Here is a 12963-nt window from a genome sequence, read left to right on the forward strand (position 1 = left end):
TGGTGTCACGGCCCCTGGACGGGGGTCCTTGTCCCACCTTCCTCACCCCAGTCTCACTGGGTCATGCCCCGTACACAGTGGCTGCACCTCCTGCCTCCCACTCTTCTCTGGAATGTTCTCTCCCACCCACAGTCTCTCAAGGCACCTCCTGTGCAGGCTCCTTAGTCTGTTGGATGTCTAGGGTGAGGAGTGGTTGGTGGTAGCTGCTGGGTGGTCCTCAGGGTGGAAGGCAACTGTAGGGCTGGCTGTGTGGCTGGGACCACCGCCACATGAGGTGTGGTCCTCTGGCCCCAGGGGACACACCGATGCAGGTGCGCCACCCCTGCAGGAGAAGGCAGGAGGCGCCCACAGTCCAGGTGCCATGACCAGCAATGTTGCCAGGCACAGAGAAACGGGGTCTTCTGGGGGTAGCCGATGCCAGGGTCACCAAGGGGGAGGGGCTGGGAGGCCGCGGGGCCAGGACCACAGAATGCCATGGGGCCAGGCCCGGGTCGGGTGGGGGGGCCTGAACAGTGGACTTCATGAGGGCCCCCCCGGGGCGGTGGGGGGGGGGGGGGTGCCCAGGACAGCCCACTTCCTGTCCTTGTGAGACGGGACCAGGGTGGCTGGGGTCTTGGACAGAGGAGAGAGGCCCAGCCTTGTAATCAGGGACCAGCCAGGCTGTGGTAGGAGGGCAGGGTCGGGGGGGCCTTCTGTCTGGTGTCTGCCCTCACCCTCTGATGTGCTGGCCTGGCGGTGGGTCCCGCTTCAGAGCCAGCCTGCACCGGAGAGCTGGACACCACGGGCCGCCACAGGAGGAGCCCTCCCACGAGCCCAGGGAGCCAGAGGGGCAGAGGCATGGAGCTGGAACAGGCTTTGGTGGGACCCCAGGGCCAGGCTGACGGCCACACCATCGCTGGCTACCTGAGACGGCAGGGCCCCACTAGCTCAGAGGCTCCCAGGGCCTGGAGTGAGGCTAAAGAAGCCCTTGGACGTCCTCTCTAGCTGATGCTGAGCTGGGGGGGGTGGGTTGGTTCCAACAGAAAACACTGTCATTTCCCTCGACAATCTCGCAGCCTCATCCCCTGCCCAGCATTTAAACATCTCATTTTCCAACCAACGTTCAGAGAACGGGAGATTTTCTGTTAAAATCTAGCTTTCTGGTGGGGAAACACGGGAGTCCCTGTCACATGCATGGGCAGAGGCCAAGAGAAAGGCAGGGGAGGGGAGGGCTTCCCGGTGGAGGGGGGCGCAGGCCTGGGGGGCGCTGCAGGCCTGGGGCGCTGGAGGGGGCTAAGGAGAGGTGGGGCATCCTTGTATGATCTGTGTAGAATGTGTGCACTGGTCCGGATGGGTGTCCGTGTGTGCGCATGTGTGTACATTTGTATGTGCAAACTCTGTCAGTGCATTGTGTCTACATCTGTGCAACCTCTTTGTCTCCAGTGCACTTTCCAGAAGGACCACCGAGTTCTTTCCTTCTGCAGCAGCCTCTGGGAAGGATGTGGACCCTGTCTCTGGGCCTGGCCAGAGCGCAGACCCCGGTGCTGTGAGATGCCCTGGACCCATCCTCGAGATGCTGCTCTTTGGCCGAACTCCAGGCTCCTGGAGTCTACACCAGCTTGCTTGGAGCCTACTGGCCCCCCCGACCTGGGGTCGAGGGGCCGTGATGGGAAAGTGATGGCAGGTGCATCAGCCCAGGGCTGCGGTGGGGTCTCCCCACCCTCTACCTGCAAACCCTGGCTTGGAGGCCAGCGGGGTCCTGGAGAGTGATCCGTCCACCGTGAGGAGCCAGTGGGGTCCACCTGGGACCCCAGACCCACAGGGTGTCTGCAAACAGGCATTGGCAGGAATTTGGGAGGGCTGCAGGGGCTGGTGCTCAGTCTTGAGCAGGAGGGCTGAGCCCTCATCCAGACAGCCAGGGCTAGGCCTCTCTGACACCACTAAGCCCCCCTGGTCTGTCTTAGCATGAGACCTCCGGTGTGGATAGGGAAGGACATTCACAACATCCTGAGGGGTTGGGAAGCAGGGATGAGTGAGACATGGACATGACATTTGGTGTGGACATTATGTGCTGATCCCCGCCTTGACCCTGTCCAAACATGGGGTCAACTGTGGGGACCCCACGAGGCAGGTCACAGCTGGTTCCCATGACTCTCCTTTAGGACATCTGGGTTGGGATTTTCACCCCCAGAAACTATCCTGCCGAGCCAGGTTTAGGGACCCCCAGATCTCACTGAGGGCAGAGGGACTTACACAGAAATACCTATTTTCTGAACATGAACCCACAGTGCGCTGTCCCTGCTTGTTACTATGGAGCTGGGAGCGATTTTTCCTACAAGAAGTGCAACCTCGAGACACAGAGTTTCTCAACAGCACAGACTTCTCCAGGCACCGTCCATCTGAGTTCCCAGGGCCTCAGGAGTGAGCCCCGCTGGCTGTGTCTGGGGCTGCACCTTCCTGTGTGCCACCTTCAAGGGGCAGGTGGGGGAGCGGACGTGGGCAGAGGAGGCCAGGCCTGGGCCCCGCAGGAAGGTGCCTGGGGCTCCTTCCTGGTTGGAGGGAACAGAAAAGCTGGCCTCCAGCCAAGGCCGATGAGGTGGGAGGTGGACAGTGGGCTCAGCTTGCAGGGCTCCCCAGGGCTGCTAGAGCCCACCAGGGGCCCATGTGGATGTGGCCACTTCTCCCCACAGGTCTGAGAGATGTGGGCAAGTCCTCGTTTAAGCGGAAGCTGTCAGTAGTACCCCTCTCAACGATTGGCAGAATGACTTCAAGGAAGATTTGCAGGAACGTGGAAAAAACTCAAAGCCAGTGTCGCCCACCAGGACCCCTCTGATGTCAATAGGACTCCCCATCCACCAACAGCAGGGGATGTGTTCTCTTCAAGTGCCTGCAGACCAAGATGGGCTCATCCTGGCCCACAGAACAAGTGAGACCACAGAGTGTTTTCCATGAACACAGCAGAATTAAAAGTAAAAATTAATAGAAAAATAATAGGAAAAGGCCCCAACTCTTTTTTTTTTAAAAAAAGATTTATTTATTTATTTGACAGAGATCACAAGTAGGCAGAGAGGCAGGCAGAGAGAGAGGGGGAAGCAGGCTCCCCGCTGAGCAGAGAGCTTGATGTGGGGCTCAATCCCAGGACCGTGAGACCATGACCTGAGCCGGAGGCAGAGGCTTAACACTCTGAGTTCCCCCCGCCCCCCCCCCCCCCCAAACTCTTGGTAACTAAATATGGTGGTAACTAAAGCCACGGGTCCAAGGGAAGGCCTGAGGGACAGGGAAAACCCACCTGTGCTGAATGGCAAGGAAGCAGCCTGCGGGGCAGCCTGTGGGCGCCTGTCAATCATCTGAGCGCTCCCCTGGAGGACCAAGAAGGGAAGATCAAGGAGAAGGAAAGGAACAGTTAAGATCAAGGTAGAAATCAGTAAATCTGGATAGAAGCACAGAGAAGAATGTGCGAAGGGAGCCGCCCTGCAGACTTTGGAAGCTCAAAAACATGGGTAGCCTTCGAGCGAGACAGAGAGGCAGCGTCTGCGCTGGGAGCAGGGGTATGGCCAGGGAGGGGGCACCCTGTGGACGGACGGCTCCCCCTTTCATGGTTCCTGTGATAACCCGGACCGAACCGGCGTCCAGATTGCAAGGACTGAGCTCACCCAGGACCAGGCTTTCGGTGTTGGGGATGTTTTAACACTCTTCATCTGTCCCTGACGGTATCTTCCCGTTGGCTTTGTGTGGTTCACTTTCTTTCATCCAAGTGTCACAGTTTCCAGCACACAAACGTTCCACCTCTTGGGCAAACGTATTCCTCGGTGATTTATTGTTTGTGGTGCTAGTGTGGATGGGCTTGTTTGATCTACTTCTCAGATACTTCAGTGAAAACTCAGGGAAACACAACTAATTTCTGTGTATCCTGGAACCTGACTGAATTCATTGATTAGTTCCCATAGTTTTTTGAGGGAGTCGTTAGGATTTTCTTTTTTAAAAAAATTTTTTAATTTTAATTATTTATTTATATTTTTATTATTTTTATTTTTATTAATTAATTTATTTAATTTATTTTTTCTTACCTAATTGCTCTGGCCAGGACTTCCAGTACCATGTCGGAAAGGAGTGGTGAGAGTGCTTTTGTCTTGTCCCTGATCTTGGAGGAAAGGCTTTCAACCTTCCATTGGTGAGTATGAGGCTAGCGGTGGACTCGTCTTTTATGGCCTTTGTTGACTCCCGTTCATTTCTTTTTTGTCGAGCACTTTTATAATGAAAGGATGCTGTACTTTGCCAAATACTTTTTCTGCATCTATTGAGATAACCATATAATTTTTATCCTTCATTCCATTGATGTGATGTATCACATTGATCAGTTGGTGAATGTTGAACCGTTCCTGCATCCCAGAAAGAAATCTCCCTTACTCCGGGTATATAGGGCTGAATTTGGTTTGCAAGTACTTAGTTGAGAATTTTTGTTGAAATTTAGTTGAGATTTTGATGAATCTATATTGGTGAGGGATATTGGTCTGTAGGTTTTTCCCCCTTGCCTGGCTTTGGTATCAGGGTGGGTCTGTTCTCATAAAACAAGTTTGGGAACATCTCTTCTTTTTCAAGTTTTTGGAAGAGTTTGAGAGATTGATGTTAATTCTTTTTTTTTCTTTTTTATAAAGATGTATATATTTATTTGAGAGAGCGAGAGAGAGCGAGAGAGAGAGAGAGCATGCATGAGTGGGGAGAGGGGGAGGGGCAGGAAGAATCCCAAGCAGGCTCCATGCTAAGCTTGGAGCTGGACACAGGGCTCGACCCCACGGCTCTGACATCATGACTTGATCTGAAATCAAGAGTCAGATGCTCAACTGCCTGAGCCTCCCAGGTGCCCCAGCAATACAGTGTTTTCTAATTAAGGTATGTACATTGTTTCTTTAAGACAGGACGCTATCACACACTGATGGAGCGGAGCAGTGTATAAACATAATTTGCATGTGCAGTGGGAAACCAAACAGTTCATTTAACCTGCTTCATTGTGATGCTCACTTTATCACAGGGCTCTGAACACAATGCCTGTATTTTGAACTTGTATTTTGAACTTACTGGGCAAATTGCAAATTGGGAAAGTTGCCTCTTTTTATTTTTTTTAAAGATGTTATTTATTTATCTGACAGAGAGAGAGACGCAGCGAGAGAGGGAACACAAGCGGGGGGGGGGGGGGGGGAAGGAGAAGCCGGCTTCCCAACGGGAAGGGGGCCCCATGCAGGGCTCCATCCCAGGACCCTGGGATCATGACCTGAGCCCAAGGCAGATGCTTGACGACTAAGTCACTCAGGCACCCCCATAATTGTGGGGCTTTTTTGGTGGTGTCATGTTGCCTTGATTTTTCATGTTCCTTGGAGTTTTGTGTTACTGTCTTCACAATGGAAGGGGCAGTCATACCTTGCAGTCTTCACCTACTGATTCCCGGGGAGATGTGCTTTCCCTTGACTCCATTAGGGATTCTCAGGCTTTCTTGCACTGGTGGGCACACCCCCTTCCCGGCTCCTGGCTCCTTTCTGTGGCAGAATTCTTTAGCTTGTATGCTTTTCCTCTATCCTGCCATGTCTAGCCACGTGCCCTCAGCTTCCCCTTTCTTTCCCTGAGGGGGCTAAACCTCGTTTGGGTCTGTCCCCAGCTTGCGGCTTTGGGCTGGTTTTCTGGGCACACCCACCAGCCATCTGCAGGAGCTCCCTCTTGCCACTGCTGGGGCTTGTGAATGTGCATAGGCTGCTGGCCACGGTGTGTGTGCACACGAGCGTGCGTGTGTGTGTGTGACAGGCGGAGTGCTGGAGGTGCCCTGGGCTGACACAGCGGTGCATGAGACTCCTTCCAGGTCCCTTGGTATTTGATGCTGGTGACAGACCAGCTGAGTGGCTGAGTCCTCAGGGGTGAGGTGAGGTTTCCTACTCTGCAGCCCTCAGTCCCTGCGTCGGCAGCCTGGGTGTGGGCCTGGCTTCTCAAATCAGCTTTCATCAGTCTTGGAGCACAGTGGGGTTCCACAGGGTCCTGGCCGGATCCCACAGCCCCTCGAGACCACTGTTGTCACGGCCAGATGCCCCGTTGGTTTTGTCAAGGGGGACCTGAGTGAGGGACATCCTGGTGGCTGCCTTGGCGATGTCGTCTAGCCTTTATTCTTTAATGCAGGACAAAGCTTATTCTTCCTGCCTCCAGTTTTGAGGGCTCAACGAGCTTTCAAACGGGGCATGTTCCCCAGACATGGCTCTCAGCCTCATCCTTCCTACCGGGGACCGCACAGCTCTGCACTTCTGTTGCTGTCTGCACGCAGAGGTCCCAGAAGACCCTTGTAAGTTCCCTGGGGGCCTGGGTGGCCCACCTCAGCAGGTCATGACGTTGGCAGGATCACATTCTACACACTTTTGGAGTTGGAGGTTTGAAGCTGACTTGATTTTTCAGGAAACATGTAATATTATATATATTTTTAAAGATTTTATTTATGTATTTGACAGACAGAGATCACAAGTAGGCAGAGAGGCAGGCAGAGAGAGAGAGGAGGAAGCAGGCTCCCCGCTGAGCAGAGAGCCCGATGTGGGGCTCTATCCCAGGACTCTGAGATCATGACCTGAGTCAAAGGCCGAGGCTTAACACACTGAGCCACCCAGGCGCCCTGAAACATGCAATATTTATGGGTGTTCAGCCAGGAGCCCAATCCCCCACGAGGAAGGGAGAGGCGTCTCCGTGGCCATGTCCCACCCCTTGTTCTCTCTGTCCTCCCTCCCCTGTGGTCAGCTCTGCCCTGCCCGATCCTGACTGGGGTGGGGGTGGCTCCCCATGCCAGACTGTCTTCCTCAGTCTCCTCGTCGTGTGCATCTCACACCACTGCGTCTGTGCTGCCCTTCCCACCCAGGCCAATACCAGCTGCACAGCCCCCCAGGCAGCCCGCAACGGCCGTGGGGAGTGTCCCGCTGTCTGAACCTGCAGCGGCCCCATGAGGGGTGTTGTGCACTGTCTGCAGCAAGGGGACGGGCGTGGAGAGGAAGACACAGGAGTCAGGGTCCGAAACAAAGTGTCCAATTTCAAATACAGTAACTACCTCCTTAGAACTTCCCTAACTGATTGTTTGTTGAAATTGTCCTGCCCCGCCCTGGTTCAGATTTAGGCGAGGCTGGCGGGGGAGAGGTTAGTGAGGAGCCGGTGAGCGCCCGCATGTCCTGCAAACGGTGGCCCAGTGGTGGCTGGACGTCCCTGTAGAAATTCTGAGCAGGAGGGAAGGAGACCTGAGGGGTGGGCGCACCAGAAGGTCAGTGTGTCTCCAGGGAGGTGTCGCAGCTGGGGACGTCGGAGAGAACTTCTGTATCCCCCGGCATCTCCTGGCCAAGAAACATCATTTCATGAGCCTGCCACGGTGACTTCATTCCTCAGGGAAGGACACTGATCGGCCAAGACATGTAATAAACTCTTACAGCAACAGATCAATGTTGCATCGGAATAACCATCCACAGGACAGAGTGCAATCCAACCCCAGCCTGGGTAGCATGGTTTCCTGGGAGACAGAGCCACCTGCAAAGGGCCAACGGGAACCTGGCTGCACGGAGGGTCAGGCGATGCTTAGCCAGAGATGGCCTCAGGCTGGCACGTGCGCATCCCGCATCCTGGTGGTGACGGACTGCTGACCTGGACAGACACCACCCTGCCAACTTGCCCAGTGCACATCTTCTCTTCCCCCTCCTCTCCTCCCCCTTCTCCTCCCCCTTCACCTCCCCTCCCCCTTCTCCTCCCCCTTCTCCCTCTCCTCCCTTCCCTTCTCTTTCTCCTCTCCCTCCCCCCTCCTTTCCCCTTCCTGTACCTCCCTCTCCTCTCTCCTCTCCTTCTCCTCATCTCCCTCCCACTCCTCCCTTCCCAAACCTCCCAAACCTCCTTCTTTCCCTCCTCCCCCTCCTGCCTCTTCTACCCCTCCTCTCCCTCCTCTCTTCCCCTCCCCCTCCCCCTCCTCCACTTTATACTTTGTTGCTCTGTGTTGTTTCCACCCTGTGAATCTCTTGATTCTGTTGCAATCATCAGGTACTAACTTTAAAAAAGGGTTTTACAATTACCAAGTGGTAAATGATCATAATAAATCAAGTGAAAAAACTTTTGGCATCTTCCCTGTTACTTAATTTTACATGAATCTCGTTTAAGACATTAAAAAGTAGTTTGCACAGCTGAAGGAGATTCTTTCTTTCTAAAATAAGTTTGTAAGAGATGGTGTCAGTTCTGTTTTTCCCTGAAATGATGTGTATTACTTCTATGAATGGGGGAAACACAAATAAAAACCAGGGATGTCACCTGTGCTCCCCAAGTGGAGCCTGCGGACTGGCTAGGGACAGTCCGTCTCCTGGCCTTCAGCCTTCGGCCCCAGCATGTGCTCACCCAGCACTGTTACAGCCTGAATTCCCAGATGCTACGCCGCTGAGGCCAAGGGCCTGCTTCCTCCAGGCATCTACTTCTGTACTTCTGGGGGCGTCTCTGTGCTATCTCTGGCTGTCTGGCTCTCTTTGTGCTGTCTCTGGGCTGTCTCTTGCTGTCTCTGGCTGTCTGTGCGCTGTCTCTCTGCTATCTCTGGGCTGTCCCAGCTCACTTGTACCAGCCCTGCTGGGCCACCAGCTCCTCTGCACGATCGTGGGGCATGCCCTGGTGTTCTGGGCACGGCACCCCTCAAACCTTTGCAGTGGGGGGAGGTGTGCCAACGAGAAGCTGGGTTTTAAGTTTGCTGAGTTGCAGTTGTTGGGATCAACAGCCGCCGGTAGTGAGGGGTTCTTAGGGCTGCAGCTGGGGTACCAAAGGGGGACCTGTGTGGAGGAGGAGCTGCCCTTGTCTTCCTCCTGCTCCCGCTTGCTCGGGGCAGGGTCAGTCCTTCCTCCCAGGCTCCTGAGCTCCTGCCCAGGGCTGCCTTGGGCCCCTGCAAGGTACCAGCATGGCGAACCGGTCCTAGCGGCATGCCCTGTTCACCTCCACATTTCCTCCGCACCTGGTACTGCATGCAGACCCCAAGAGACTGGGAAATAAGGCTTACAGTGAGGTTCCCCTGCGTGACTGCCAGAGCCAAGGAGTTGTACCCCGCGGCTGCCCACCCCTTCCCCAGAGCCACCTTCCCTGTGATCTGGGCCCTGTTTATTTATTTATTTATTTATTTAAGATTCTGTTTATTTATTTGACAGACAGAGGTCACAAGTACGCAGAGAGGCAGGCAGAGAGAGGAAGGGAAGCAGGCTCCCCACTGAGCAGAGAGCCCAATGCTGGGCTCGATCCCAGGACCCTGAGATCATGACCTGAGCCAAAGGCAGAGGCTTTAACCCACTGAGCCACCCAGACGCCCCATGGGCTTTGTGACTAGGCTCTGCGGTGGTCGGTTCACGTCCCTGAGTGCACACCTGAATGTCTGCCTCTGCACCCTGACCTTGCAGATCCCATGGTGCTCCACATGTCTGCAGGGACAGGGGTGCTGTGCCAGGAGGATCGCAGCCCAGACCCCCCAAGTTCCGGAGCTCTTCTCTCCATTGGTCATGTTCTTCCTGTGAGCAGCGTGGTCTGCTTGTCCCCAGGATCTGGAGAGACCCCCGCCTGGTCAGGGCACAGGAAGTGGCCAGGTGACCCCCTTTCTCATCCCGAAGTGTACCTTTTCTATTCACCAAGTCCATGAGGCTGGTGCGAGCCGTAGGAGTCACACGTGCACATGGGCACACACATGTACCACACACATCACACATGCACACACACACACACACATGCATGCGCCCATGCTCCCGCAAATTCCCAACACACACACGACATAAAACCCACCCTGGGCCCCTTGTGGCACTGCAGGGAAAATGAGAAAATAGAATGGAGCAGAAGAATTCCTCCAGATCCCTCCAGACCCAGAAATGACCAGGGCTAACATCGGAGCATCTTTTCCTCAAAACATTTCTGATTGATTTTACAAAATTGCAATCAAAGGAAGGTGAACTTGCCTTGTTTACTTAAAAGGGAAGTGGGTGACCATATGAACAAGTAAACAGAATGTGGCCTAGCAGCACCGTGGTCCGTCCCCAGCCTCGAAGAGGCAGGAGCCCCTGACCGGCTCCCCTGTGGCTGACCCCAGAAGCCGCCATGCTGAGTGGAGGGAGCTGCGCACAGGACACGCTGCAGGGTTCCGGCTCTGGGTGGTGCTGGGAGGCGTCCAATCCACAGGGCTGGAGAGCAGACAGGGGCAGCAGCGCGGCGGGGGCAGGGGATGGGGGCTAGTGTCTCCCTTGCGGGGGACAATGCCGGGGAGAAAGTTGTAGGGATGGACCGTGGTGGTGGCTGCCCCCAGTGTGGACATGCTTGATGCCCCTGAAGTGTGCGCTTAGAGCGGGTGAGGACGGGGATGGCAATGCTATGTGCGTTTTATAATAACAATGATAATGACAGTAATCGTGATAAGACATAAAGAGTTGAGTCCTGTGTCCTGGGGCAGCTAGGAAGTGGCTGCAGGTCCCCGTCTCCAGCCCTGAGCCTGGGGGACCTTCCCCACTCCCCTTTGCATGGTCCCGCAGGGCACTGAGGGAGAAGATGCAGTGGCCGGCTGTATGCCGGCAGAGGGAGCCAAGCACCCATGTACCCGCCTGCTGCTGTGGCCTCGCAGATCAGGGCTTTGCAGGGAACCTCCCAGAATTAGCAAGACTGCCGGACTTCAGCCCCTCCTACGCTGGTGCACACACAGTGGGACGGTTCTTTGACTGGTCTGCCAGGCCACTCGCAGGGGAGCAAGACCATTTAGGATCGAGGATCACCCTCGAGGGCCCGGCTATCTCCGCAGGGCCTGGGGCCACCGGGAGCTTCAGGGAAGGCACTTGTCTTACCTAGGGGACTCATACTCACCCGTGCCTGTTCCTTCCTCAGAGGACCTGCCCTGGGGTCCAGGAGCCTGGAGAGACCCCTCCTTTGTGAGAACACATGCTCAGTCTTACACCTGGGAAGAGTAAAAAGAGGGGACAGGACTTTCAGGGATCCGTCTGCAGGCCTGCTGGAGGAGGGGGACTGATGGCCTTGCACTCCTGTTGTAGAAGCTGCCTGCTCAGGGCCACAGGGCAGCAGGGGGAGACCCACGGGGCTGTCACTGTCGGGAAGGAGAGCTGCTCTTGGCCCTAGCCGTCCTGGTGCTCCCCACCTCCACTCCCCTCCCCCTGTGCCATGTATGTCAGCATGGAGTGGCCCCCTTGGCCTCAGTCCTCACCCTTAATCTGGAAATGAGGCAGGGCAGTGATTTCCTGTAACTTCAAGATTTTATTTATTTATTTGTCGGAGAGAGAGAGCGCTTGCAGGGAAAGGAAGAGAGGGAGAGGAGAGGGAGAAGCAGACTCCCCGCTGAGCAGAGAGTCCATCCCAGGACCCAGAGATCATGACCTGAGCCCTGCCACATGGAGAGGTGGCCCGGCCCCGGGGGGCTGTAAAGGAGAGGCAGACACCATATCTTGCCCGAGATTCTCTTCGGCCTCTTGGAGGAGGAGAAAGCCCATCATTTCTAGGGGAGCTTGGGGTAGATTCCTATAAAACCTGATTGGGCTGTCCTCAAGGGGGTCTGGGCTGAGCTGAGGGCAGCTGGAGAGGTGAGAAACTCAAGTGACCATGACATTCTCTTCCTAGGGGGCTGGACTGCCTTCCTGGCTTGGACCCCTGGACAGGGCAGGAGTCCCAGGGACCTGGGGAGGGCTGGCTGGGTGCTGGGACACCACCTTCTGGAGCAGAGATGGCCAAGAGCTAGAGCAAAGCCTCCCTCTGGTGCCCACTGACTGCCTGGCTGAGCCCTGAACTGCATGGGGCCAGGCTGCCAACCAGAGGTACAAGGGAGGAGGGGAACTGCAGGGGCGTCCATGGGGGAGGGTATCCCCAGTGAGCGGGCCGCAGGGGAGTCAAAGGGGTCTGGTCGCTCAGCAGAAGCAAGTCTCAGTGCCTCTGTGAAGGGACAGGTGGAGGAGAAGGCCTGGGGCTCCAGCTGGCCCACGGGCAGTTATGGGTCCTCTCTATGGGGAGCAGATAGCCCTGGGAAAGAGTGTTTGGCTCTTTTTTTTTTTTTTTTAAGATTTTATTTATTTATTTGACAGACAGAGATCACAAGTAGGCAGAGAGGCAGGCAGGGTGGGGTAAAGCAGGCTCCCCGCTGAGCAGAGAGCCCCATGCGGGGCTTGATCCCATGACCCCGGGACCATGAGCTGAAAGCAGAGGCTTTAACCCACTGAGCCACCCAGGCACCCCATGTTTGGCTCTTCTAGGGTGGCAGCTTGTGAACTCAGGGAAGGAACCAGACATCAGGGCCGCCCCCGCCCTGGGCCTGATCTGTCCTCTCTGCCCTGAGTCCTGAGGGCTGTGGCTGGCCTGCGGGGCCTCCCTGGGATCCCACGCCAGCTTGGCTAGAGGAGCTGGAGGGAGGGATCCAGCCTACTGTCTCTCCGACTGCTTGTGGGTTCACCATGCATCATCCTCAGGGAGCCCCGAGTTAGCCAGCACCCCCGGTCATGAGCATGGACCCTAACCCAGCCCGTCCAGTGTGTTCCCTCCCCCCTTCCCCTCTCGAGCTCATCCCTCCACCGGGACAGCTCCTCTGTTGGCCCTGGGCATGCCGCACCTGTGTACCCACAGTTTACACCGCCGACACGCACCAGTTCTCACTAGCCTGAGTGCCTGGCTCTGCCGGGAGGCTGTCCTGCTCAAGGTGGGTTCAGGCCACCCAGGTGCCCACCAGCCCGGATGTCCGAGTGGCTGGAACGTGAGGGGCACTCATCCCATGGTCGCCCACAGGGCTGCTCCTTGTCCAGGACGAAGCTGCTCCAGCCTGGAGCAAGAGCTGCCGATCTCGTCTGTCCCAGCATTGCAGTTTCCCGAACGGTCCTTCTGCCATGACCCAGGGGTCCCTGCAAACACTAATGCCAGCCTGGATCTGGGCAGGGTGGAGGCCGTCTACGACGACCTGTGAGGGGAGGAGTGGCAAGCTTGTGGCAGGGGAGGTAGCTG

The sequence above is a fragment of the Mustela nigripes genome, chromosome 4 (assembly GCF_022355385.1).
Source record: "Mustela nigripes isolate SB6536 chromosome 4, MUSNIG.SB6536, whole genome shotgun sequence".
NCBI lineage: Eukaryota > Metazoa > Chordata > Mammalia > Carnivora > Mustelidae > Mustela > Mustela nigripes.